General features: G+C 38.6%; 1 long non-coding RNA gene across 1 annotated transcript in view; it reads right to left on the bottom strand.

Moving 5' to 3' along the window:
- Positions 1-708: 708 nt before the first annotated feature.
- The window catches only part of LOC135969513 (uncharacterized), a 41,969-nt gene continuing 24,932 nt past the window's right edge, over positions 709-17,745 (bottom strand). The window contains exons 2-3 of the long non-coding RNA XR_010584776.1: positions 1,244-1,403; positions 709-920 (exon numbers count right to left, since the gene is read on the bottom strand). This is a non-coding gene — a long non-coding RNA (uncharacterized lncRNA). The remainder of the gene's footprint in view (positions 921-1,243; positions 1,404-17,745) is intronic.

Here is a 17,745-nt window from a genome sequence, read left to right as displayed (position 1 = left end):
AATTTGGAAAAAAACTTAATATTCATTGATAGGAGAAATAAGGTAAATTAATTTTGTATAACATTATATAGCTGTTAAAAGAATAAAAACGATATGTATGATTCATGGAGGAATGTCCACAATACATTACTGAATTTAAAAATTATGTCAAAAAACTGTATGTGTAGCATTATGACTTTTTTTCAAAAGAAAAAACACTATTAAACAGTTTATATTTAAACACACACACACACATTGCACACAGAGAGAAAAATGACTGCAGAATTAACAACAGATTATTGATAGTAGGATGGGAATGGTGCTCATGGGAAAGGCATTTGCTTTTCATGTTGTCCTCAAGCATTTTTAACTTATTTTTTACAAGCATGTATTAATCATTTACTTTTAAACAATTCTTTTAAGCTTAATCCATATGAACAACTATCAAATAGTGTTAGTGTAAAGGTTAGAACAGTGCCTAGCTCAAAATAGCAATCAATAGTTACTATCTGAACAAATGATTTCTAAAAATCATTACCGTTTGTGAATAATTCAAACTTCTGCTCAAAAAGCCATTGTTTTTGAACCTTTTACTAAGACATTTTCTTATGAAAATTGCAAGCTTAATCTGGTTTTCTTGTGGCTTGTAAAAGCAATTTAATTCAGAGTTTGGTCATACACACTTATCTGTGTTAGCAGTATCTTTAAAACCAAGAGACTAATAGGAGTGCGACAGCAAAAAAGCTTTAATTACTGCAGAACCAGTGGCAGGAGAAGGAAACTGTCAGTTTTCACACCTCAGTGAAGGCTGTGCAAGGGTCTTACAGGTTCAGATGTATGTGGTCAAGTGATAAATGGCAGGCTCTGGTTTCGGTTGTGGTCTGAGCTCAGCATGGGGGCAGGAAACAAACAGTGCCTTTAGCTCTTGTCTGACACCATCCCTGGCAGGAAACAACCCCAGAAGGAGCTATGCACAGTAAATGATTTTCCTTTTCATCCCTGTCTATCCTACAGCAGCTGGAGTAGCTGCTCTAGGAGGTTGTAATTGATAGCTTTGATTTACTGAAGAAAAATAACTCTGGGCAGTTATCTAGTCCAGGGACAAGCCCTTCTGAATGTGAAAACGGTGCCCTCTCAGGAACAAGGGACTGTTACATAGATCTTTAAACTGTCATTTCTGCTATGAACCAACCTCGACCACGTATGGGCTTCCCTCTGTGTATTCCTGTCCCTGATTTAGTCCCAGAACACTTTGGAAACTTACCAGGTCTGCATATCAGCTTAATATTGCCCACCACATGCACTCTCTTTCTTTGCCACCCTTACGGATTGTGATTCCATTTGTGTTGTATGACTTTGCAATTGTGATTTGTTGTTTTGTATTGTTTTCAAGTTGTGTCAAGCATGCACATGTAGTTTCCCACCTTAGAGACAATTTGTCAGAGGAAAGAAAGAAACTATTAATGACAAGCAAAATATTTCCTTTCCAAAACTCTTTTCACTGAATAACGCTGCCACTTCTCAAGAGTGTGAGTTTTGTTTTTGTTTGTGTTTGTGAAGTAGAGAAAATATATTTGAAGGCATAGGCAAAGGAACTTGCTACAACCTTCAATTTTTTGAAAATCATGTAATGTACATTAAATTTCTTAACATTTTGCATTCTTTCCTATTATCTGTGTCTTTATTTGAATAAAAAATTAATAATTAAAATTATTTAATATAGAACTAAATAAGTCCTCCAGGAAGAGGGAGATTTCTCTTTTGTGGCTTCTGATTTTATACCCAGGCAGTATTGAGATAGCCAGGTGGGAGGGAGTCCTCAGAGAATCTCCAGGCAGCCTGCCCACTGAGGTGGAGCCTTGGGAAGTTTATGATGTTTGTAGCAGGGAGGAGTCTGGCTCTTTCTCTTCCTGTGTGGAACCTGGGATTCTAACAATGGGCATGAAGTGCTCTAGAAGGGACTCTGACCTAGCAAGAGTCCCTGTTTCCCCCCTTTTCTTCCTCTTCATTCAATAAAACCCTTTCTCACTCATCATTCAAATTGTCTGTGAGCCTGAATTTTCATGGCCGTGGGACAAAGAACCCCATCTTTAGCTGAATTAAGGAAAAGTCCTGCAATAGTGTGGTGTAGGATGTGCACAATCCTGGAGATCTGGAGAAGCCAACAACATCCCTAATAGGAAAGCACTAACATGTTCATTTTAGTAACAAACAGAACCCCAGGAGTATTTCTCAAGTTCATGGACTAACACCTAACTCCAGATGCAGTCATTTCCATAAGACCATGCTATAGAAATTCTCTTCTATTAATTTTATTTCTCCTCTTTCATCTCTCTTAGCATTACACTAAATAAAGTGTTTTTTTACATTAAGTATAACATGCATTTAAAAATTATTAAATGATAAGTTCTCTGATAACTTGTTTAATTTTTAGGAGCAGAAATAGGGTTGGGGTAAAGCAAAGGCTTCATCAAAATACCTATATAAAATTTTGGGAAGTGTGTAGTTACAGACACCATAGTGGCTGCATTCTTTCTCATTGACATTTTTGGCAGAGTGACTGAGTGGCAAATCACCAGATCCAAGTTCTAACTTGTGATGCCACCAAATAATTTCCTGTGCATGGGAGAGTCATAAACTCTCTTATACCTTTCTATCACGCATATTATCGAGGAAGTGAGGGCTGAAATCAGTGATCTTTGAGGTCTCCACACTGTTGTTTTACTCCAGTGGAAGATTCAATTGAGGATGGAGAAAATTCGCACCCCCTAGTCTGGCCTTTTCATAATGTTGCTTGGGCTCATTCAAGGGACAGTGCACTTTTTTTCAGCTAATGTTTTTACTTCACAGTAACACCATGATATGTATTCCATATTTTATTTTCTTCTTTCAGTTTTTCTTGATGTCTACTGCTCTACTATGACCGTTTAAATAGAGAACAAGATTAGTTCATCTTTCATGAAGCTTCCAAATGCTGGCAGGCCCATGTCCACTCTTTGGCTCCAGCTTCCTTTGACTGTCAGCTGCTCTGGCCATGCAGCAATCTTCATTCCCAGCTGCAGCAAGAGATGCAGTGGAGTGCTGGCCTGGCTCAGATGCAACCTACAGTGTTATTTTTATAATCTGGAAGTTCTAGGCAAAGAAAGCAACTCTTCTTCCATCAGCTACTAGCTACCCCCTACTGTCCAAGAACCTATGGTTCTTCAATGACTCAGAAGGCAGCAAAGTCTAATCTCTTGACCTTGCTATTCAGCTTCCTTCACTGTAGTGAAGGTGATTACAAAGGATCAACCATTTAATTAGCCTCTGGGGCCTACAGTTTGCAGTTTTACATTTCTCTTTCTCCTCATTGAATATTTTATTTAGTACTCTTTGGGAGAGCAAACACCCAGCCACTGCCAGCATTTCCTGGTGAATGATATGGAATTGGCTTTCAAGACTTATTTATTTATTTTACAAGAAGGAGGTAAAAACTAATTGAAGTTTATCTGTTTTTACAAATGCAGAAAATTTCTAGGAAGCATTATTAAGCTATCCAGTTCTATGTATTTTAGGTTTGGGTGCAAACTATTGAATTGTAATAATTAATTAGGCTCAGGAACAGCCATCTTTGGTCATGCTTTCTAAATCCTTTAGCTAAACTCTGTTAATCAATATTCACTTAAAAGTGTGGTGTGCTCCTCAACCCCATCTTTCCCTTTCCCTAGCAATGTCCAATTATTTCAGGTGAAGGCAACTTTGTTTTTCTAAATATCTTTAATATAAGTTTGCTTATAAATTCATCAAATACTTATTTCGATGGCAAGATATTTTAACATGTCAATCATATATAAATAAGAATATGAAAAGATGTTTAACATGACTAGTCTTTAGGAAAATGCAAACTAAAACCATAATAAGGTACTACTGGATACCTATTAGAATAACTTTAAACAATGACAATCTCAAGTACATGAAAGGATGCAGAGTAACTTAAGCTATAATACATTGTTTTTGGAAAACAGTTTCCAGTATGTTATTAACTTAATCATTTCTTATAATATGACCCAGTGCCAATACAGTTAGGTGTTTGCCCAAATGAAATAAAAATTATGTTGGCACAAACATATGGATGATTTATTTTCCATCAAATGAGAAACAAGTCTGATATCTTTCAACTGGGGCCTCGATAAATGCTGGTATATTTGTACCATGGAATACTGCTAACGAAAAAACAGAAATGTACCACAGTACTGATACAACCACAATAAGGATGAACTTCAAACACACTATGATAAATGAAAGAAGTCAGACTCTAAAGGTTACATACTGTGTGTATGTGGTTGCCAGGGGCTGGAGTTGTGAGACTGACTACTAAAGGGCAACATGAAGAAATTCAGGGGGTGATGGAATTGTTCTATATCTTGATTGTGGTAGTGGTTACATTATGAACAACAATGTTCAGAATTCACATACAAGGTGAAATTTATTGTATGTAAATGACTCCTTAACAATAAAAACAAAAATAATTGAGGAACTGCTATGTGCTGTTGTCCCAGAAGTGAAAAGACAGTCCAGGTTCTTGCTTCCTATGATCTCATTTTCTTGTTTTGTGTTCACTCTTACGTGTCCATTGTCAGCACTAAAGTCCATGTTCTTTTCGTCTCTTGCCTGCTCTAACCTTCTATATTTATCACCTTGTCTTCCAACTCTCCTCTTCTCCAATCCATTTTCAATAATGCTACCAAATGAATCTTTTTATGATGTCAATTTGATTATGCATCTTCCATGTGGCAGTGGATAGTTTCTATGATTTGTAGCCTTTTAGCTTCTTTAGAATACCTTTTCTATGCTTGAAATTTCTCACATCATGGGTTCCTACATAGAAGCTAGAAATTCACTTTCCAGTCTCCCTTGCAGCGATGGTGCTGGCATATGACCCGGGCCAATCAGAAGAATATGAGCATGACTTTGATTTGGAGAAAAGCAATGGGAGGAAGGAGGTGCTGTGTGAAATTCATTTCTGTTGAGGGAGACAGGAATGGCTTTCTTAGAGCACTGGTGGAGGTTTTGCTGACTAGTGCCCAGGGTCTTGATGTGACTGCTAGAGTATGTGCTCAGTGGTCTTTGCTGGAGCCTCTAAGTCTGGACTCACAGTCTCTCCCAGAGTGTCTCTGAACTACTTAATATTCTTTAATAAATTCTTCTTTTTCTCCTTAAGCTAGAGTGGTTACTGTTTTTCACTTACTTTGCCTCTGAATCTCAATGCATACACCTGTGTATAAGCCTTCACAGACTTCCCATCACCTTAGGAAAAAAATTAGTACTCTTAACTATGGCATCTAAGGCCTTCAACATAGGGTTCATACATACTTTCCAGTTTAAACTGTTCTCAACGTGCTCTATGTTTTAGTCACCCTAAACTTGCTGTTTGTCCAACAATTCATTCTCATGTATACCTTCATGACTTTGCAGATTATATTCCCTTTGTTTAGTATAATTTTTCCTCTTTTCTCATCACTTTGTAACCCTCTCTTCATGTTGTCCTTATTTATCCTTCAATTCCATTCAAAATATATCTTAAATACCAGGAGCTCAAATGCCCTTTGTGAAGCCTTCCTTGATAGCCTTACCATGGTCCCAGTGCTCAAGGGCTGTTTGCTTCCTCCTGTATCTGAGAACTTCTCGTATTATATTATGATGTTTTGTTTATTTAGTGATTCATTCAATAATAATTATCGAGCAAATACCATGTGCTAGGCACAGAGCTAAAATCTGAATGATAAGTAGGAGTTAATTAGGTAAAAATGGAGTAGAGTGTGTTCCCACAGAGATCAGCATGGAAAGCAGGCAGGCAGCTCATGGAGAATGTGAACCTCCAAGTGAGGGCAGCTGTAGTGGCTAGGGCTGGGGAGCAGGTATGCCCCCTTCAGTCTTCTGCAAGTACTTTGAGGCACGAGCCCAGTTTTATTCATCTTTGTGCCTCTAGTGAAGCCAAATCAGGCATGGAGTTGATATTCAGTGAAGGGTTGTTGAATTAATAAATACATCACCAGATCCTGTCTTTCCCTAAAACTTTTATCACACAGCTTGAACCAGAGGAGATAATTTAGGCTTAATTTCCTGTGCATCAAATCATTGTCAGGACATAAGAAATACCTTTAATTAGGAAGCAAAGTCTCCCACTTCCTCACACTAATAATCCAATGTTGCATTGATGTAATAGTGGCAGATCAACTTCAAAAGTGTTTTCTTGGATAATTGTTTGCGTGTCATCGGTTTACTTATCTTTAAAAGCCGATTAACACAGCTAATATCTCCAATCTGCTTTTTCATGTGATTCTGTCATCATAGCAACCTCACAAATCAACTCTCTGATGTGTCTTAACATTATAGCTTGGGCAAAAAGAGGCAAAATAATTTTCTAGTCATTACACAGAAAATCAGTGTCATAATATGAGCCATTTCTTCCCAGACCTTTCTTTCATGGCCAAGGGTCATCTTTTAATAGAAGTGGTGTTAAATGAGGCAAGAGCTGCATGTTTATATCAATCTGTGTGCAGTAGTGTCAATACCTTCTTTAGCCCTATATCCACAGGATACAGAGCATCAGCTTCCTGGTGAGTGTGAAACTGGAGGCACCAAGCTTCAATGTCATCCACAGGGCTTGGAATTTAAATGCATGTTATTGCTGCTTTGGATAGTTTTGAAACCCTCTCCTACCATCAGACAGCAATATCTTTCCTTTGATTTGGCACCAAAGAATTTTAATCACCTCCTTAACGCTTAACTTCACAGAGAAACAGACTAAGCATTAGGGATATCTTTCTGATGTTTTCAATGAACCAGAGGCACAGACTTTGCTGTCATCTTCAGCCAAGGACAAATTGTAATTGGCAAGGCTGGCAAATTGCTTCTTCTTATTGGAAACTGCCATTGGCACATTAGATTGAAAATAAGATCCTTCCTGTATGGATGTGATGTGGTTCTTCACCATGCAGTTGTAAGTGAAAAGTTGTTTTTCTAAACTAATGTTTATAGAGGTAATTCAGTTTGTGACACTAAGGGATATAAATTTGGGATATTACTGAGAATGATTCAGCTTTCATTTTTCACTTGAACTCCTGCAGTTGCCCTTTCTTCTTCCTCCTTAAAGGCATGATGGTACATCCGTCTTGTTAGGAACATCCTAACAAGGGGATAAAAATGAGCAGTCTTCCTTAAGAGGAAAGTGAGAATTGAAAGGAGGAATATGCCATCATCACAAACATTGCCCCCAGATTACAGACATGGGACTTCATATTGACACCATTAATAATGGTGGGGCCCTGTGGCTGGCTGCTACACAGCTCTCAACTAGACTTACTTTGATGTGTCCATGAGGCTCATTTTTGAATGTTAAAAGTGGTTGACTCTGTGCTCTGTTTTAGTGGAGACTCAGGGCAATGGGAGTCTCTTTCTTAGCCTGAATCCAAGGCACCCAGACTATTTTTAAATTAATAAGCAAGGTATCAACAAGTTTCTGAAACAGAATATAAAATGTTCTTCAGATGCAACCAGCATTGTACTCACTCCTAGCTAAATAAGTAAGTAAGTAAGTAAATAAATAAATAAATGGCTAAATTTAATAAGACAGAGATGGTAAAACTTGAAAATCTATTTTTTATAGTCCTATCGATCCTTTCAGAACTTCTTATTGTCTTTTATATCTGTACCAGAGATAAGCTTTATAAACAGCCATTGTGATACAGCAGAAACAGTAAAATTTGGAAGCAGATGGCTGTGCAAATCAGGCTCTACTGAGATGAGACAAAATTGTGTGGTTAATGGACTTTTGCCATGGCACTTGGTGTTCATCAAAATCTAAGGATAATTTTGTCCTCAAAGAAAATATGAAGAGTTAAAGTCAGCGTTCAGATGTCTTAATAGTGCCACCCTAAGATCTGGGGTTCCAGTTTCTTTAACTATGTCCTCCTATTCAGTGGGCTTTGAAGTCAGCATGCTGGACTTTCCATCAGGGCCTCACCACTTACTGCTATGTAGCTTTCAGCAAGTTATTTGACCTCAATTGCTTTATCTCTAAAATGGGGATAATAGCAGTATGGTATGGTTTGGCTCTGTGTCCCCACCCAAATGTCATCTTGTAGCTCCCATAATTCCACGTGCTGTGTGGTGGACCCAGTGAGGGATGACTGAATTATGTGGGCGGGTCTTTCCTACACTGTTCTTGTGATAGTGAAGGGGTCTCACGAGATCTGATAGCTTTAAAAAACAGGAGTTGCCCTGCACAAGCTCTCTCTTTGCCTGCAGCCATCCATGTAAGACATGACTTGCTCCTCCTTGCCCTCCACCATGATTGTGAGGCCACCCCAGCCATGTGGAACTGTAAGTCTGATTAAACCTCTTTCTTTTGTAAATTGCCCAGTTTTGAGTATGTCTTTATCAGCAGCATGAAAATGGGCTAATACACAGTATCTACCTCATTTTTGTGAGGATTAAATAATACCTGCTAAACACTTAACACACAGTACCTAGCTTATGATAAGGACTGAATAATAGTGACTATTTTCTTGATCTTGTAACATCTGTACAAGTAGAAAATTCATGTCTCTAAACTCCAGTCCTATAACTAGGATTTGGTTTAACTGTCAGTCTTCCTGATGTCAAGAGCTACCTACCTGATGTTCCTGAAGTGTTTTGGGGTATCAGGTGGTAAGTGGACTCACTGCCTGTCACTGTAATTGAACGGTATCTATAGGCCAAGGGAGGCTGGAAAAGCACTCAGGAATTAACTCACTGTGAGACAAACGCTTTGTGTGTGTATGTGTATGGGGAGGAAGGGAGTGGGGAATTAAATTCCTGAAAGATGCGAAATTACGTGGTTAATAACTTTGGGCATCTTTGTGGTCAGGTATTGATTATTTTAGTCAAAGGCAAAGCATTGTTGAAAGAATCATCTAAAGTATGAAATTGTTAGTCTTTGAGGGGATATGCAGAGATACTAATACCAATTCAGTAAGTACAGAAAGGGTTGAAGCTTGATCTGTGCCATCTGCTCATGAATTACACAAGCATTTACTTTAGATATCAGCCTGAATGGAGCACTGTAATTATTTGCTAACATGGCTAATTAATGATGAGCTCCCTGAGAGAAGGAACATAGCTTATTTGATTTTGAATTTCTGGTGTTGGCCTAGCACCCGGCATATAGTAGGTGCTCAGCAAATATTGGCCAAATTAATGAATGAATAAATGAGACCTGAGAGAAAAGATTCTTTATAAATCAGATGGGGGCTGCATGGTGTCAAGTTTTGTTTCATTATTGGGTGAACTCATCCTCCTATCCCTACCCTTGAGGAATCAAGATCAAAGTAAGGCTTTCTGTCTTTGATGTTTCTATTCTCTTGGGAAACTAACTTTAATTTTCTGAGCAGAGATAATCTTCTGATTTGGAAGTAAGTCATATAACAAACCTGGAAATGGAATAAATTTATACAAAAGTCTGGAATATCATTATATCATTGTTAGTTATACCCTATCCAGTATTGTGGGTGAGATTGTGTTTCATCTGGTGGTGATTAATCCACCGAATCAAAGATTGGAATACTTGCCACAAATGGTGTGACTGGATCCCTCTGTCATTCTTTAGAGTCATCAACTCATTTTTAAGTAAATAATTGTTCTTAGCATGGATGTGTAAGATTAAGTGAGTATATGTAAGTGTCTGAATTTCAGAATTAATGGGACAGAATTTCTTCAGGAAAGAAATTACAAGCAGGATGTCAACACTTGCGAGCAACAGTTAAAGAAGTGAAAGCTGTTTTTGCTATTGATGAGGTGATTCTGGACAGTGAATCAGTGGTTGTTCCATGTTACATTGTCGAGGAGACAGTTATAGACATATTTTTCTACACAAACATCTTAAATTGCCTGAATCTTTCTTATTAATGTTGAAACAATTATGCTAATGAACCAATCTGAAATTGCACAGAACTTTCTCACTCTCAGAAACTTTCCATGTCTTCTAGAAATGTATGTACTTTAGGAACTCTGTGCTAGGTCTGAGATCATAATGAAAGCCACTTCCAATAGAGTGTGCTGACATAGATCGCAGAGGTATAATTAAGATTTACAAATGCATAATTGTACAAAAATTCATGGACAATGAGCTGGAAAATTTTCCATGTATTTCTCCTTGTGAGATCATATAGCTTTCTTTGTTATTTTCGAGATTAAGTTAAAAATTAATGACAATCTTAACTTATTGGAACTGGTCCAATAATTCAGAGATCAAGAGCAAGGGATATTTTAAAAGAATTATCATCACATTCAAAACCTATAATTTTCTACATCTCTTCTTTGTGGTAATGAAAAGTTATAATCCTGAAACCCTGTTGGAGAGGTGAAGTCCTGTCTGGATAAACCTGTGCTTCACAATTTGAACTATTCTCTCATCTGAAAAATGAGAGAGCTGGACTAGATGACTCGTTAATATCCTCAGGTCTAACATCCTAAGGATGCAGGATTTTATATCCCATGAAGTTTCATTTCTGGGAATATCCAAAGAACAGATGCTCACAACAAGAAAAACATGCATTGGCGTGATGGTGATATATTCACCTTCATGGGACCAAGAAGTCTTTAATTAAAGGATCGATTGATTTATAATAAGACAATATTCTTTCATTAGGTAAGTCCTTTTTGTTGCCTCTGGTATTCCTGATAGTATATTAGCAATTGTGCTGGGCAAGTAATGCTGACACAGTCAATGTTTCCTTCGAACATGTCAAAGGAAAGTGCCTTGAAGTTCTTCTCTCTTTTTCCACCCTCAAGCTCCTGCCATCTCTATCCCCACTATGTGGTTTCCTGATTGACTTTTCCAGAAACCAGAACCTCCCATTCCAGCATCATAGATCTATTCTTCACCATGAGTATATGGTAATTTATATAGTTCAAGTCCATTCATTTTAAATCGCAAAGTCATAAAACCCAAAGGTTGGAGGTTATTAGAGAGATCATCTATAGTAATACCTTAATTATTTGAGTGTTCCTGTTTAATCATGGCATGTGGATCAGGGATCCAGATGCAGATGCCTCCCCAGCTGAACTAGCAAATACTCTATCTCCAGCTCTCTCTTTGGACTGGGCCTATGCAGCCAACCTGAGAATAGGCCTAGATATTGTGTAGATAGGTGAATCTCTCCCACAGAGTTAAGAGGGGACTACAGCTTTTGGGGATCCATCTTGTATCCCTCTCTCTGAGAAGGATTCAAAAATGGGCTAGAACAGGAAGAAGGAAGTCTACTGAGTAATAACCTGAGAACTTCATTTAAGCCGTGGGAAGAAGGTAGACTTTAGCTACACAGAAATCTGCATGAACAATTATCTAAAATGGCTCTCCTGTACAAATAAGCCATTCAGTTGTTTAATAAGACATTTTAGATAAGAAGATAATGGACAAAATATAGATATTACTGCCCTATAGTATTGATTTTACTTAAAATGACAAAGTCTAAAAATTTAGTGACAGTATCCTATGAAGAGGAAATATAAACCCCGAGTATCTCTTTAGAAGATAGAAATAAAGCACACTATTTTCAGTTGTAGACTCTTGGTTATGATTTCCTGAGTAGTAGATAACATATAGCCAGAAAGTGTTGGCAAGCTTTCCTAAGTGAGGCAATATGTACAGATAGTTTTAATGTGTTTGAACATAAACACAAGTGTACAGAAGATGGAAAAAGAAAATAGAGCAGGCACCACTTCTAGCCATGTTTTCCTTTTCTTGCTGCAGAGAAAAATAATGTTATTTTATAAAATAAAACAGAATCTAATTATGTATATGATTTTTTATAAAGTGGTAAAATGCAATATTTATAATGATGAAGATATACATGTCAAAGTGTAGTCAAACATAACAGCCATTAAATGCCTGGCTGGAGAAAGATCATTAATTACACAGGACATTAGATGCAGTTGAATTGAGACGGATTATTGGCCAAGTAAACAAAATTATTTTTGAGGCTAGATTCATGTTATTATACCTGTGAATAGAATCAGGGTGTACATTTTCAGCCACATTCAGATTTTAGGCACCACCAGGCTCAGGCTTTCCCTCCTGGGCCCGTGATCACTGGCTTTGCCTTTTTAGAGGGACATTCTCATGGTCACTGAGGCTTTTGGGAGTGTGAACTGTCAAAATGGTTACCGATGCTTAAAAACAAAGAGCTCCCAGAGGCTTGTTAAGTAGGAGAGTTGATAGCGTAGGAACAAGAAAAATGAAAAAGCAAGGGTAGATAGAGGGCAGGAAGGGCCCCCATTTTTTATCTTGGGCTCTAGGGCAGGACTTCCCTTTCTTGGAAATGATTGGCAAGAACAAAGCAGTCTTCCAGTCCTAGGAGCTCTGGAAGAATGATAGGCTGAGTGAGTACTGGTGGGCTAAGAGTAATAATATTATTAACTAAAATGTATTGCATGCTTATTCTATGCTAAGCCCTGTATGCATTTCTCATCTAATCTTCACAAGGATGTGATAAAGTAAATATTAGTATTTTGCCTATTTTACATATCAGGCCTTGAGAGTTTAGGTGACTTGCTCAAGGTTGAGCAGTTAGGAAGCGAACTTTGGGTGACTCACCATCTCCATTTCCCTGTGACTGAGGAATTTCATGGGATCCTGGACTTTTTGGTGCCGAAACCAGGACAATCCTAGGCAAACCAGGATGGTTGGTCACCCTAAAAGTGATGGTACTGGGACTCAAACTCAGAGCCAGAGATATTAATCCTCATGCTAGCTGTTGCCTTCCCAAGGCAGGGATTCAAGTTCAGCACAACAAAGCAATGGGTCCAAATGACAAGAGCCTGGGACAGAGAGGGGATTGTCTAAGGTTCAACTACCATGTTGCCCAGAACAACCAGCAGTAAGCTTAATATTAAATCACCTTCTAAATAAGAGAAGAATGGCCCCAGAGCTTCAGAAGGCAAAGGGCTGAATTTGTAGGTCTGGTCAAGAAACTATGGTTATAGAGGAGGCTCCTGAGAGCAGAAATTCCTGCCGTTGTGATTTCCCAATCAGAAACATCTGAAGCAACAGTAATATTAACGCTTATGATTTCCACCAAACATTACTTTGAAACTTATACAATACTAGATAACAACAATAATAGATGATGATAAAAACCAATGGTATTGAAATGCCCTTTTGCAGGGTTCTATATCCTGGGAGTTGCTCTGGCAGGTGGCCCTACTGTGCTCAAAAACCCAGGAGACAGGAGCTGCTGGGTTGATGCTTATTAGGTCCAGTGTGACGGTCCAGCACCCTTAGCTGCCGTAGAATAGAGCCTGGACAGGAGACAGTCCCAGAGTTTGTTTTATATCCATTCTTGAACGCTTTTTACTGCTTTGTTTATTTGAGGCCTTGAGGCAGTATGGCAGAAATTGCACAGGATTTGGGTTCAGATAGTTTTGTCTTTGAGTATTTATTCTGGCTGTATGCCTTGGGAAATTGACTTAACACTCATTAACCTTATTTTTTCATTTGTAAAATGGGGATTAAAATCAATAGAGATATCTCAGTCCATTTGGGCACCTGTAACAGAATACTATAGACTGGGTGGTTTATAAACAAGAAAAATTTATTTCTCACAGTTCTGGAGTCTGGGAAGTCGAAGATCGAGGTGCATGAAGATTCGGTGTCTGGAGAGGGCATGCTTCCCCATAAATGGTGCCTTCTAGCTGTGTCCTCACAAGGTGGAAGGGGCAAACAAGCTCCCCTGTGCCTTTTTTGTTAAGGATGCTAATTCCATTCATAAGGGCTCTGCCCCATGACTTAATCTCCTCCCAAAGGCCCCACCTCTTGAAAACATCACGATGGGCTTAGGATTTCAATATACGAATTTTGGGGGAACATAAACATTCATACCATAGCACAGGGTTATTTTAAAGACTAGAAATAATGTATGGTAAGTGCCTAGCATATAGGAGGCACCCAAAAAATAGGGGCTGCTATATTACTATAGGCCCCAGACACAGAATTCAAAATGGAGACTTCAAATCTTCATTTCTTAAAATTAAAACTATTTCCCAGCATTGAATTTATCATTTTAGCTTGAGGCTGACACCTTGTGGAATTCTCTGATAATTATGAACTTATTTCATGGTCTGTGTACAATAATAAATTCTTTCTGGAAGCTGAAACAACAATGCAGATTTAAGTAAATATACTGGCTATATAAATCAGAGAAAACAGGCAAAGCCTAAGCAGAGTAACTTATTTTTTTGAAACCATTTTGGGAGATTAATTTTAGGCTTTAATTTAATTTTATTATTATTACCATTTTTTTTTTTTTTTTTGCTCTTTTCCCAGGAAGAATATTATTTAAGTCTCCCCCTCCCCTTGCCTAAATTATCTACCTCCTATATTTTATTCAAAGTCTGGATTAAGTCTTTCTTTTTCATTTGCTCCTTGACCAGCTGTGCATGCAATGCCTGCCCATCTGAAGACTCCCATATCACAGGCAAGAGTAGAGACATACTTTGTGGAGTCCAATACAAAATGAAAACATGAGACCCTTTGCTTAAAAATCATTAAGAATTTCAAGATGGCAGCAGCAGAGCATTAAACCAAAGGGGCTTGTCTAACTGTCTCTTATTAATTGCTTTTTAAAATAATTATCTATTTAGTTATAATATAACTTGTTCGCTAGCAGAAACATAATGTCTTTTTATTCATTCCTACCTTTGTTCTAATTTCTGACACAACTTTTCTCTTTCTCAAAACTCCTCCCTTAAAAATATTATGTAGAAATTCTACTTAGGTCACATTTCTATATAAAGAAGTCTAGAGAAGACACTGGTTTTTGGGGAGATGCTAAGTGATGGGCAACCCACCTGAAAGTTGTATCAAAATAAAAAGCATTCTGTTTTTACTTATATTTGTATGGCTATTTAGGTGAGGCTTTAGGAGTTACTGATGTAGATTGTGGAAAGGGTAATTATCCACAAACAACTGCTTGTGCAAACTCACATTCATCCATGTAGAGTTTAGCCTTATCTTCAACTGCATTGATCTAGATGCTTTTTGGATTTAGACTTCATGGGAGAGAATAAGAAACCAACTCTTGGGAGAGACACTGGTGATGGAAACTGCTCAATAGATGCATTGACCTTGGTTCATAATGACCACTTAATTTGAATCAAATTACTTAGGATTTTGATAGAATCACTTGTCACGGTGCTTAGACACACAGCAAGTGCTCAAGAACTATTAATGGAAATAGGGCTCTCAAATAGTTAATCATGATTGTTTGGTCAATTGAGAATCTGAGTGTTTTTGATCTTGGCTATTCTCCAGCCCAGTGCTGGCAGGCATTTATGGTGAGAAAACCTGGCTGTGTGGCTAGAAACACATAATTTTAAATGGTGGCATTCACCTTTCTCTCCTCTGTTTTCCCTCAATTCTAGCTGATGCTCCTATAACTCTGACCTGCTTATAGCTCCCTGGATACATCAATTTCTTTCTCCCTTTCAGGCCTTTGCCTAGGTTGCCTGCTCTGCTTGAGCTGACCTTGCACAGTCTCATCCTCCTGGCCCACACCTGCTCATCCTTTGAGACCTAGCATGAGCATCACAGTCTCATTGTCGTAATTATTGTCAACAAAAGGTTTCTGTTCAGATGTACTACTGGGATAATATACTTTTCTATTATTTTGGAATTTTAGAACTGTTCTTGTAATTTCTTCTGGTGCGTCATAGGAATGATACTTAAAAAAGGGAAAATGTGATGATTTTGACAGGGACTAAAAGAACTCATGTAATTTCAGTTTTCCAAAAATCAAATGAACTGTACAATGATAGAGTTTTATTAAAAATCTTTAAAGATCTCTTCCAACTACAAACTGTGGTTCTGAGTTCACTTGAAGTTTCCTCAAATGATCTAAGTTTATGTAGAAAGTTTTTATGCTGTGGTCCTTATTTAATTTTCTATACATTTATTTAACTATACCAAGACTTAAAGTGTATTATTTGCACACTGGGAACCATAACTATCTGCGAGAAGAGGTGCAGTGAGATGCATACTGACGAAGAGGGCATCTTTGTGTTTTTTTTGTTTTTTGTTTTTTGTTTTTTTGAGACAGAGTCTCACTATGTCACCCAGGCTGAAGTTCAGTAGCACGATTTTGGCTGACTACAAGCTCTGTCTCCCGGGTTCACGCCATTCTCCTGCCTCAGCCTCCCGAGTAGCTGGGACTACAGGTGCCCGCCACCACGCCCTGCTAATTTTTTGTATTTTTAGTAGAGACAGGGTTTCACCGTGTTAGTCAGGATGGTCTCGATATTCTGACCTCGTGATCCGCCTGCCTCGGCTTCCCAAAGTGCTGGGATTACAGGCATGAGCCATTACGCCAGCCCAAAGAAGGCATCTTTAACATGTCCACTAACATGCCCACCCACAGGACTTCTATAGGCATCAAAACAAATGGCCAGGAGCAGGTGAAAATGCATTTGTAACATGGTCCAGTCAGACACTTCCCTAGAGTACCATAAATTAAGACAAGTATCTTTGCCTTATGGAGGTCCTAGGTAGCTGCAATGACTCAGTACAATGAGGACGAGAGGTAATTTATGGTTTTAAAAGCAGTCTTGTATGTATATGTGTATAACCTGTTTCATACATGTAAGAGACTGCCTTAACTTATTTTTAAAAACAAGGTGGCACATCCAAAATAGTTTACTGTAGATAGCTTTGTGAAAGCTGTTTATAGAGATTCATAAAGCTGTTTATAGAGTGAAAGTTTTTATTTATTTTTTATTTTTATTTTTTTTTTTGAGATGGAGTCTCGCTCTGTCACCCAGGCTGGAGTGTAGTGGCATGATCTTGGCTGACTGCAAGCTCTGCCTCCCAGGTTCACTCCATTCTCCTGTCTCAGCCTCCCAAGTAGCTGGGACTACAGGTGCCCGCCACCACACCTGGCTAATTTTTTGTAGTTTTAGTAGAGACGGGGTTTCACCGTGTTAGCCAAGATGGTCTCAATCTCCTGACCTCGTGATCCTCCCACCTCAGCCTCCCAAAGTGCTGGAATTACAGGCGTGAGCCACCGCGCCCAGCCGGTGAAAGTTTTTAATAAGCGATAGTGATGTACCCAAAGTCTAGCAAGAATGACATAATATTTTTACCAGAGTATGGCTGTGAAAGAGAGACTACGAGCAGGAGCTGTAGCCACAGGGGCAGAGAAGGAACAAGAAGAATAAATATCCTGACGTCTCACTCTTCCTATTTTCCCATCTTCCCAGACACCTCCCATTATGCCAATTCTAACCAGGAAGCCAGAGGCAAGGAAGCCCAGGCTCAGAACAAGACAGGGAAGTGTGGAGAAGGGATGGGATGCAGGAGCTGATGATGATCTCAAGTAGTCCTTAAACAGCATCAGGAAGGGTTTAGGTCAGCTCTGCAGAAGTCCATAGGTTTGACTGGTAAGGAGACAATGAACACAAATTGATTTGCTCAGTTGATTGCTGGTGGGACAACAGGCAGATGAGCTTCATGTTGGCTTCAGCTCCCCTTACTCTCCAGTTTCCATGGCGCCCATGCGAAGTCAGGTCCTGGTGGATACTGCACTCACTGTGAGTTGTGTCACAGCTGAGGAACACTGAACTTAGGAAGCCACTCAAGAGGGATGCTAGAAAACATCTTTGTCCCCTGGGGAAGAAGTTATCTATATTATCCTGGTCAGGAAACAAATCTTCCCTATCTCTATCCTAGAGAGGTACGCTACAGACTATATCTAC

Source organism: Macaca fascicularis, chromosome 2 (assembly GCF_037993035.2).
Source record: "Macaca fascicularis isolate 582-1 chromosome 2, T2T-MFA8v1.1".
NCBI classification, from domain to species: domain Eukaryota; kingdom Metazoa; phylum Chordata; class Mammalia; order Primates; family Cercopithecidae; genus Macaca; species Macaca fascicularis.
Note: the sequence above shows the minus strand (reverse complement) of the source record. Positions and strands in the feature narration are given on the sequence as shown.